Source organism: Pelmatolapia mariae, linkage group LG3_W, assembly GCF_036321145.2.
Source record: "Pelmatolapia mariae isolate MD_Pm_ZW linkage group LG3_W, Pm_UMD_F_2, whole genome shotgun sequence".
Classification (NCBI taxonomy): domain Eukaryota; kingdom Metazoa; phylum Chordata; class Actinopteri; order Cichliformes; family Cichlidae; genus Pelmatolapia; species Pelmatolapia mariae.
In genome coordinates, this window is record NC_086229.1 from 77,188,268 (window position 1) to 77,196,024 (window position 7,757).

At 36.3% G+C, this 7,757-nt stretch overlaps 1 long non-coding RNA gene across 1 annotated transcript; it reads left to right on the plus strand.

Annotated features, from left to right (window-relative positions):
- The first annotated feature begins 4,100 nt into the window (after window positions 1-4,100).
- Window positions 4,101-7,052, plus strand: LOC134618769 (uncharacterized). Its single transcript, XR_010091929.1, has 5 exons — window positions 4,101-4,246; window positions 4,820-4,923; window positions 5,125-5,270; window positions 6,084-6,185; window positions 6,318-7,052. It is a non-coding gene; the product is annotated as an uncharacterized LOC134618769 (long non-coding RNA).
- The last annotated feature ends 705 nt before the right edge of the window (window positions 7,053-7,757 follow it).

The following is a 7,757-nucleotide window of genomic DNA, read 5'->3' on the forward strand; positions in this document are numbered from 1 at the left end:
GTGGCACAGGGCTCTGCTTTCAAACAGCAAGTCTTGCATCAAGCGGATCTTAGCGTGCGCACCATGCTGGGCTGAGCGGCAGGGCGAGCCCGACACACACAGTATTCATTGATAATTTACATTAAATCTTAGAGTTTTAGCTAATCATCATTCAGGAGCTGGAGAGGACTGAGCAGGTGGTGATTCGGAGAGGTGTTCAAAGCAACGCTGAGTGGTTGTCCTTATGAACACGTTACAGCACTTCTGGGTATGACACCAGCCCAAGCTCCTGCTGTTTTCTCTTAATGTCTAACCTTGTCCAGGCTCTCCTGGGAATTGAATTGCATTAGGTCTCAAGTATGAGGCGGACTGCTGTACTAAGGTTTCCTTTGAAAGCGAGAGCGAACTTACACATTCCACATATCAAATCCAGTGAATATATAGCAATGGCTTGCTCTCTTTTCCCACCACTGCCATGCATAGCATTAGATCATTCTTTTAGCAGCACTATGAGCTTTTTTTCTTTTAGTCCCCCCGAAGAGTTTAAATTGAGCTTGAATTTCTGAAATTGCATGCAGCCTGGAAACACATTCTTTCACAATGCTTTCTACTTCTCTAGATGTGTAGACAAGTTCTTAAAGCTACAATCTGCACAATTTGAAGTTGTTTAATAGAAAAAACAGAGCGTTGTACTGATAAATATTGATTAGTGGGTAATTAGCATCTTCCAACAAACTGACGCATTCTCATTAACTTTGAATTAATTCATTAAAAATACATTGGAGCGGCGAATTGTTTGTGTTGTTTGAGACCGGCCACATACATATGTAGCATACCTTATTAGTTACTTTTAATTTAAAGATCACAAATAGCTCTTTTTAAAACAATATATGACCATTTAACATTTGAACATGTATATTATCTCCTTCTCTTCCTCCAGCCCTTGTCTCGCTCTTCTCTCGTTTCCACCTCAGGTTCTTCCTCCTCACCTCAAGCCTCATTGCCTTGAATTTAAGTCAAAGTTCTAATACACAAAAACGTGTATAACATGCTTATTTATTCCCGATATTGTCAAAACTACTTATTGTCAGCAGATTAGGCGTCCGACTCTCCTGTCTCCAGATCGCTGACAAGGAGTTGGCTAAATAGCATCAATAGCTGGTTATATGCTAAGCTAATTTTAATTGCTAAATTCACACATCCCTGGTTTTATTACATTCTCACATCATATGAAATTTTATTCACCAAGTGTCCGAGTCAGTCTACAGTGTTAGAGCCACTTCAAAGAAAGTTTCATTAGCGTCAGCTAAAACCAGCTAGCAACAGCTAGCAGGGTAACAGAAGAAAAAACAGCAGCGCTTATGGACAGAAAAAGTACGTATATGCTCAACAACTCACCTCAATATCACTCTCATCAGACAGAAGTAAGTTTTACTGACTCATCAACTTGTATCCTCGTCATTTCACCAAGTTTTACAGCCTCCTCTAGAGTAAATAGACGTGAACATATATCGATAGCTAGCAGTTAAATTGCTAGCAGTAAGAAAACAGAAGTGACTGTAATCTACTGACATCTAGTGGTGAGATTTTACACACATTCTCCTTTTAAAACTTTAGTCCTTAAAAGTTATTGTTAATTTGGTGACACCCAGTAGTTCAGGCTGGAAATTCAACTCCACTCGAGCCAAATCTCTTAATGCAAACCAACTATGTAGGCGTGCAATTTAAGGCTGTCTCAGAGTTTTTCTACATGAGCATTCAAAAGAATTCACTGTAATGATATTTGATACCTTCTACAGAAAATATGGAAAAAAGTACAAAAGCAGTAATAGTAAAATTCACCTTTAATTTAGCCCATTTCATTTAAATTGCACAAAGTATGAGTGACAGGAAATTGAGAGAGAGAGAGAGTCTGTACCAATAACTCTCCAAAAGCATACAAAAAGAACAATTTGTCATTTATATTTTTGAATGTAGTTTTTTTTATAACACGTCTATCTTCAGTACTAGTATAGTTATATACTAACTCTCCTAAATATGAACACTGGGTTTTGAAAGTGTTCAAAAGGTATGGGTGCACCCAAAAACTCACCAGTCAAAGCACATATGAATGCACACATGCAGACACTGTTCTCACTCTGTATCTTATTATCTGTTTAAAAGGTATAGGCTGTTTGTTTTGTACGTCAAATGTTCAAATGGATGCTTTTGCTTGATGACTGAATATAAATAGCTTTAGTTTTAGCTTGTTTTTTGTTTGTTTTTGCCTGGCCAGGTCCATAACTCGCATTTATTTTTCAGTATTTAGCTACATCTCGGTCTGCATCTTGATCCTCTCCATGTCTCCTCCATCGGCAGGCTATGTGTGTTTTTACACTGTAGTGAGAGCAAGAGCAGTGTACGGTCGAGATGACAGCTTATGCATGGATTCTAGGAGCTCTGTTAACTTGCTCCTTTTTGCTACCACATCAAATTGATGGTTCAAGCTAAAACAGCCCTTAAGTCACTAAGAAATGTCTCGGCGCACCTGAAAAGCAGCCCGCCACTCATGAAACCTGTGGTTACCACAATAACATTAACTGTTTAGTACCAATCAAAAACTTGAGCGGTGAGAAACTCAACACAAGAGCAAACTAGCGTGTCTGCTTATAGCCAAACAGACTTGCTTCTCAATAAAAGCCAGCTTGTGTTTTAGCAGGTAATCGCTTTTAATCAGCAGCTGAAGGTTTCACAAGGTGCATTAGCAATCATTTAACACATATTTAATACTGTGTAAAGAGACTGAACAGTCAACAGAGAGATTTGAAAGAGAAATTCCTCCACAGATAGTGAAATAGTTGCTGCTAGATGGAAAATAAACTGCAAAATGACACAGGGCTCAGCAACCTTACTTTTATATAGGAATGTAACCACAGTCCAACCAGTTGGACACCAGTTTACTTGAGTCCTCTATTGCAAAGGGACATATCCCGTATCAAACTAACTTTGTGTTTATAAATTAGACAGTGATCATTTGCAGACCAGGGGTCCGTTCTTCGTACCTCGCTAAGTAAGTTAGCTGGATTTGATTGTTGACGATTTCGCGTGATCTTGGATCGTTCGGTTCTCCGAAGCTCATCCGGGACTTGCTGTCATAGCAACAGATCCGTAAGCGTAAACCTGCTTGGGAGCAGGCTTACTTTATGTAAACAGGATTAGATCGCGGCCACTCAGGTATGTCCGCTTCATTTATACGAAAGCAACAGCGATATTTCCCCACTGTTTTTCCATAAATAAATATTATCAATGTAACTAAAGATAATGCAGTATTTGATTCTTTTATTGATTTCATACAGATACATACAGGTCATTTCCTAAAAAAAGGGAAATGTACTATTAATCATTCTATTTCATGTATTTGATTATTTCAGATGTAATTCATATTTTAGAGTAGTAATAGTAAATTACTTCGTGTAATCAAGATGAGAGACCACGGCTATAAAAGCGAAGGTGGATTTGGGAAGTCTGTCGCAGCCATGTCCTGTCCGTTTGTACGCGAGCAACCCATTGCGGAAGGTGCAAGACTGACCAACACCACTGATCAGTGGTTTTGGTCAGCGATTGTTGATCAATGGTCATGGTAATTTGCATAATTATGATTAAGGAACTGACCTCACAGCCCATTGTTCCTTCAGTGGGCTGGTTTCAGTCATTATGCAAATGTACTGTTTATAAGGTTTGGGGAAACCTGCAGTCAGCTGAGACTGAAGAAGTCACTTGGATGAGTGACGAAACGTTTCTCCCACAAAACGCTACGTCCAGGTGAACAGAATCAACTTTTGGAGATTTACTTTCCTGGATGATTGAGAATGCATCAAGACGTTTTATTACCATTCTGTAGAATATTCTTATATTTCACTTTTACTTGTTCCCATGTTCTAGTGCACTCTAAGAAATGACACACTGATGTTGGTAGCATTATGTAAATGTTTCATGTTAAAACTAATGCCACCAATTGATTTTTAACTTTAAACACAAGTATGTTGTTTTGAATTTAATTAACAACATAATATTTCAATACAACAAAATGCAGTAAATTAAATCCAACGTAAAAAGTTCATTTAAAATGAAGAGCACTTTAATTTAAAGAGGATTGTCCTAATAGGCTCTCCGTACTTCTGAGTTTGCACATGTGCAGTGTGGAAGTTTGATCATCCGCCATTTTCAACTGAGACTTGCATATGCTTAGCATCCTGGATAGAATCCATCGCCATCCGAGGATTATTTGGTAAGTACAACAATTTAAGGATGACAAATTTGATTAATGTATACTAACTGATAAACATCTGACACTTTCGGGAATACTTTTGCATTTTTTTTAAACAAATGATGCCTGGTAAATTTCTTAACACTCTAGCTTGTATACCTCTCTCACATGTTAGAAGTATGAAAACATTTAACAAATATTGTTGAACCTGCTTCGGTGTAATTTTCCAAAATCTTTTGCGATTCCTGTTAAGGTGAGAATTGCCTACTAAGACCGACAGTTTTAAAATTACTCCCAACATCTACCGCACCTGCTCCCTGACATCAGTAATGACCACCGGGATCGCCAGCGATCCTGTAGTTTGAAGAATGAAATAAATGTGTAGTGTATTTTAGAAATGTGCATCAATTAAGTTGCTACATTGTTTAAAAAAATTTGACTCCATGTTTATTTCTGGTTTAGTGTCAAACGCAGGGATTTAAGCGATTAACACTTTGATTTGTAAAGTATAAGACATGCGTTCATCTGTTGTCATTGAAGTGCAGAATAATGTGTAATACTGTTATATATAATGCATTTAACTCCTTGTATCAGTTTCCATTGGTTATCATCGCTACCGAAGACAGGAAATCATCAAAGACATGCCATTCATTGCAGAGGTCAACAACAGACGGCCTGCCCTGTTTTCAGAGACTGAGGTAATTCTTATTAACTTTGTTATTGCAAGTCATTTTCATAAGAACCTGTATTTGAAGAAGAACAAAGTACTGTAAATTATTAATTTTAAAAGATACAAAATGTTTGACTGAAAGTTGTAACATTCTTGCATGTGGCCTCTAATAAAATTAACAGAGAATATTCTCTAGTTGTAATATTTAATATGTTTCATGTTGTTGCAGAGTTCACCCACATCACCATGGTCCCTTTGTTGTCGACTTTCATGGCCAAGCTGGACCGCTATGCTGACCACCTTCTTAGAGTGTTCAAAAAGAAGGGTGGGACAGCTAAACGCAATATCAACTTAATCATGACAGCCATGGATGGGGTATGTATTTTAGTTGACCTTGATTGAGCTCTGAAATTATTTGAATGCTTCTTAAACTTCTGTCTGTCATTAATCAGAATTTTTTTTCAACTGAATATGTGTGTATTTGAATATTTTGTAGATATGTGTGAATCAGTGACATGCAGTCAAGTGAGGCACCTTAATGAGAAGTAAAATACTAACAAAAGAGAAATTCAATTTGTACACTAGATTTTAAATTTGCTTTCTGTGTGATTTCAATATTTTTATGCTCAAAATTGATAGGTTTATAGGCAAAAATACTATTATGATCTTTTATTGTAACTCTTTTTGTTAAGAAGCTTGGAAAGAAAAGCGTCTGGACTTCTTTAAGTTCCTTGAAGACGTTTCATCTCTCATCCGAGAAGCTTCTTCACTGAAGAAGCTTCACTTTTCTTTCCAAGCTCCTTAGACTACGATGACCTGGATGACCTTCACAGACTTATTGTTATCCACAGAGTGTCATGATAGGATTTTAAGTCCATATTGCCCAGTTCTAATCTTCTATTTAAATTTAATATTTTTAGGGGCACAATTATTAAATATGTTGTTGAACAATCTAGAATTGATTAAAGCAAAAATGAAAGCTTTCACGTAATGTCAAATTTGAAAAGCTTTGAGGAGTCAGTGCCTTACCAATCATGAACCTCACTGCATGTCACTGATGTGAGTTATGAAACATTGCTTAATCACTTATCTGCATTATGTGTTAATATTTTTGACTTTGTTTTGTAAAGAGGTTGAAAGGAACCAGAATAGGAAACTTCTCTCATATTGAGTTCTTATCTCCACCAGAATCCCAGTGTTGATGTTTGACGGGAATGCATTCTGAAAGCTGTCTGTGTCTACTTAAATGAAAAGCCAGATGACCTGTTCAAGGAATTCTTGGACTTCTTGGTAAGTTAAAAAAGGAAAACGATCAGTTATTTTCCTTTTTTTAATTTGGGATTGGAAATGGAAAGTGGACTTACTTATCCATATGTATATGTAAGTAATTAATTTATCTTTTTCTTTTATTTTTATTTAAAGGATGTGGATCTTGGTGCAAGCAGAGAAACGGAGCAGCTGACTTTGGGAGTCTATGTTGTCAGACATGAAGGAGCAAACTCTGCAGATACACCTGAGGACATTGGTGTCATCATAGAAGGATGCACTGTGCTGCAAGCTCTTAGTGATGTGGCAAAGGGTTCTGCCCTCCTGCTTGGACTAATCTACAGTCTAAATCTGAGCTACCCAAAGCACCTGAAATACACATTTGAATTTCTTCAGAAGGTGCTGCTGAAGTTGGATGGGAACAACCTATCCATGAAGGTGCAGGTTCTGAAAAACAAACTGCTTGAGTGAAACAGCCTGCACTGAACTATAGAGGACACTGAACTTTAAGGTTCTCGAACCCTTCTCCTTGCACTTCATAAACTGTTCAGTTTGAATTGCCACAAGAACTTCTGCAAGGCCTTTCACTTTTCTGCATTCTTTATTCTTGAACCTTTACCAACATCCAACTACACTGAAAAAGACTGCTCCTAACTTTGGACTTCAGTTTAAGTTTTGAAGCAAAGGTTATTTTTCTAAATATGGAAAAAAATGACACTAAAGTAAGTTCTACCTGCTGTTTGCAGGGCTGTATTGTAGGCTTTTCATTGTAGTCCAATCAAGTTTAAATTAAGTCATGTTAATGGTAAAAATGTTGGAACCACAACACTTTCCAGTTTTAATCATTTCAGTTTAACATGACATTCTGTATCTTGTCTTCCTGCACTTAAAATGCACTTGAATATATGTAAAGATTGTTTAGGAAAAGCATTTGAATTGCTCAAAGTTTGCTTCAACAAGTTTTACACAAAGTGTTATTAAAGTTAGGTTAACTGAATAAACTTGTTTGATTTTCTTAATTTACAAACTTAAATAGAGTAAGTTTCAATTCTGTTAAAGTGATTTAATCCTATAGTTTCAGTAGAGCATGTTTTGGGTGAGTAGCTTTGTCAGAATTACTTAAAATTTCTTGTTCAAATTAAATATATCATAAATTTTATATTTCACTAACCCAGTTGTGTGGAACCGGTTGACATAACTGGGTGGAGTAAATACAACATGTTATTTCTCAAAGTAAGTACAGCTTGTTTTGGTTGAGTAGGTTTTATTTAGTCTTCTCAATTTAAATCAACAAGGTTAGTTAGATCAACATTATGATATTCAGCTAATACAACATGATTCTTTTGATTTGCATTTAATTATCCAAATGTTATCAGATGTACTTAAAATTTCTTGTTCAAATTAAATGTATCATACATTTTAGATTTAACTAACCCAGTTGTGTGGAACCGGTTGACATAACTGGGTGGAGTAAATACAACATTTTATTTCTTAGAGTGTGGGTCCTGTTGTGGCTCTAATGTAAAAGAGGATATAATGTAATATAATATAATATGATATAATATAATATAATATGATATAATGTAATATAATATA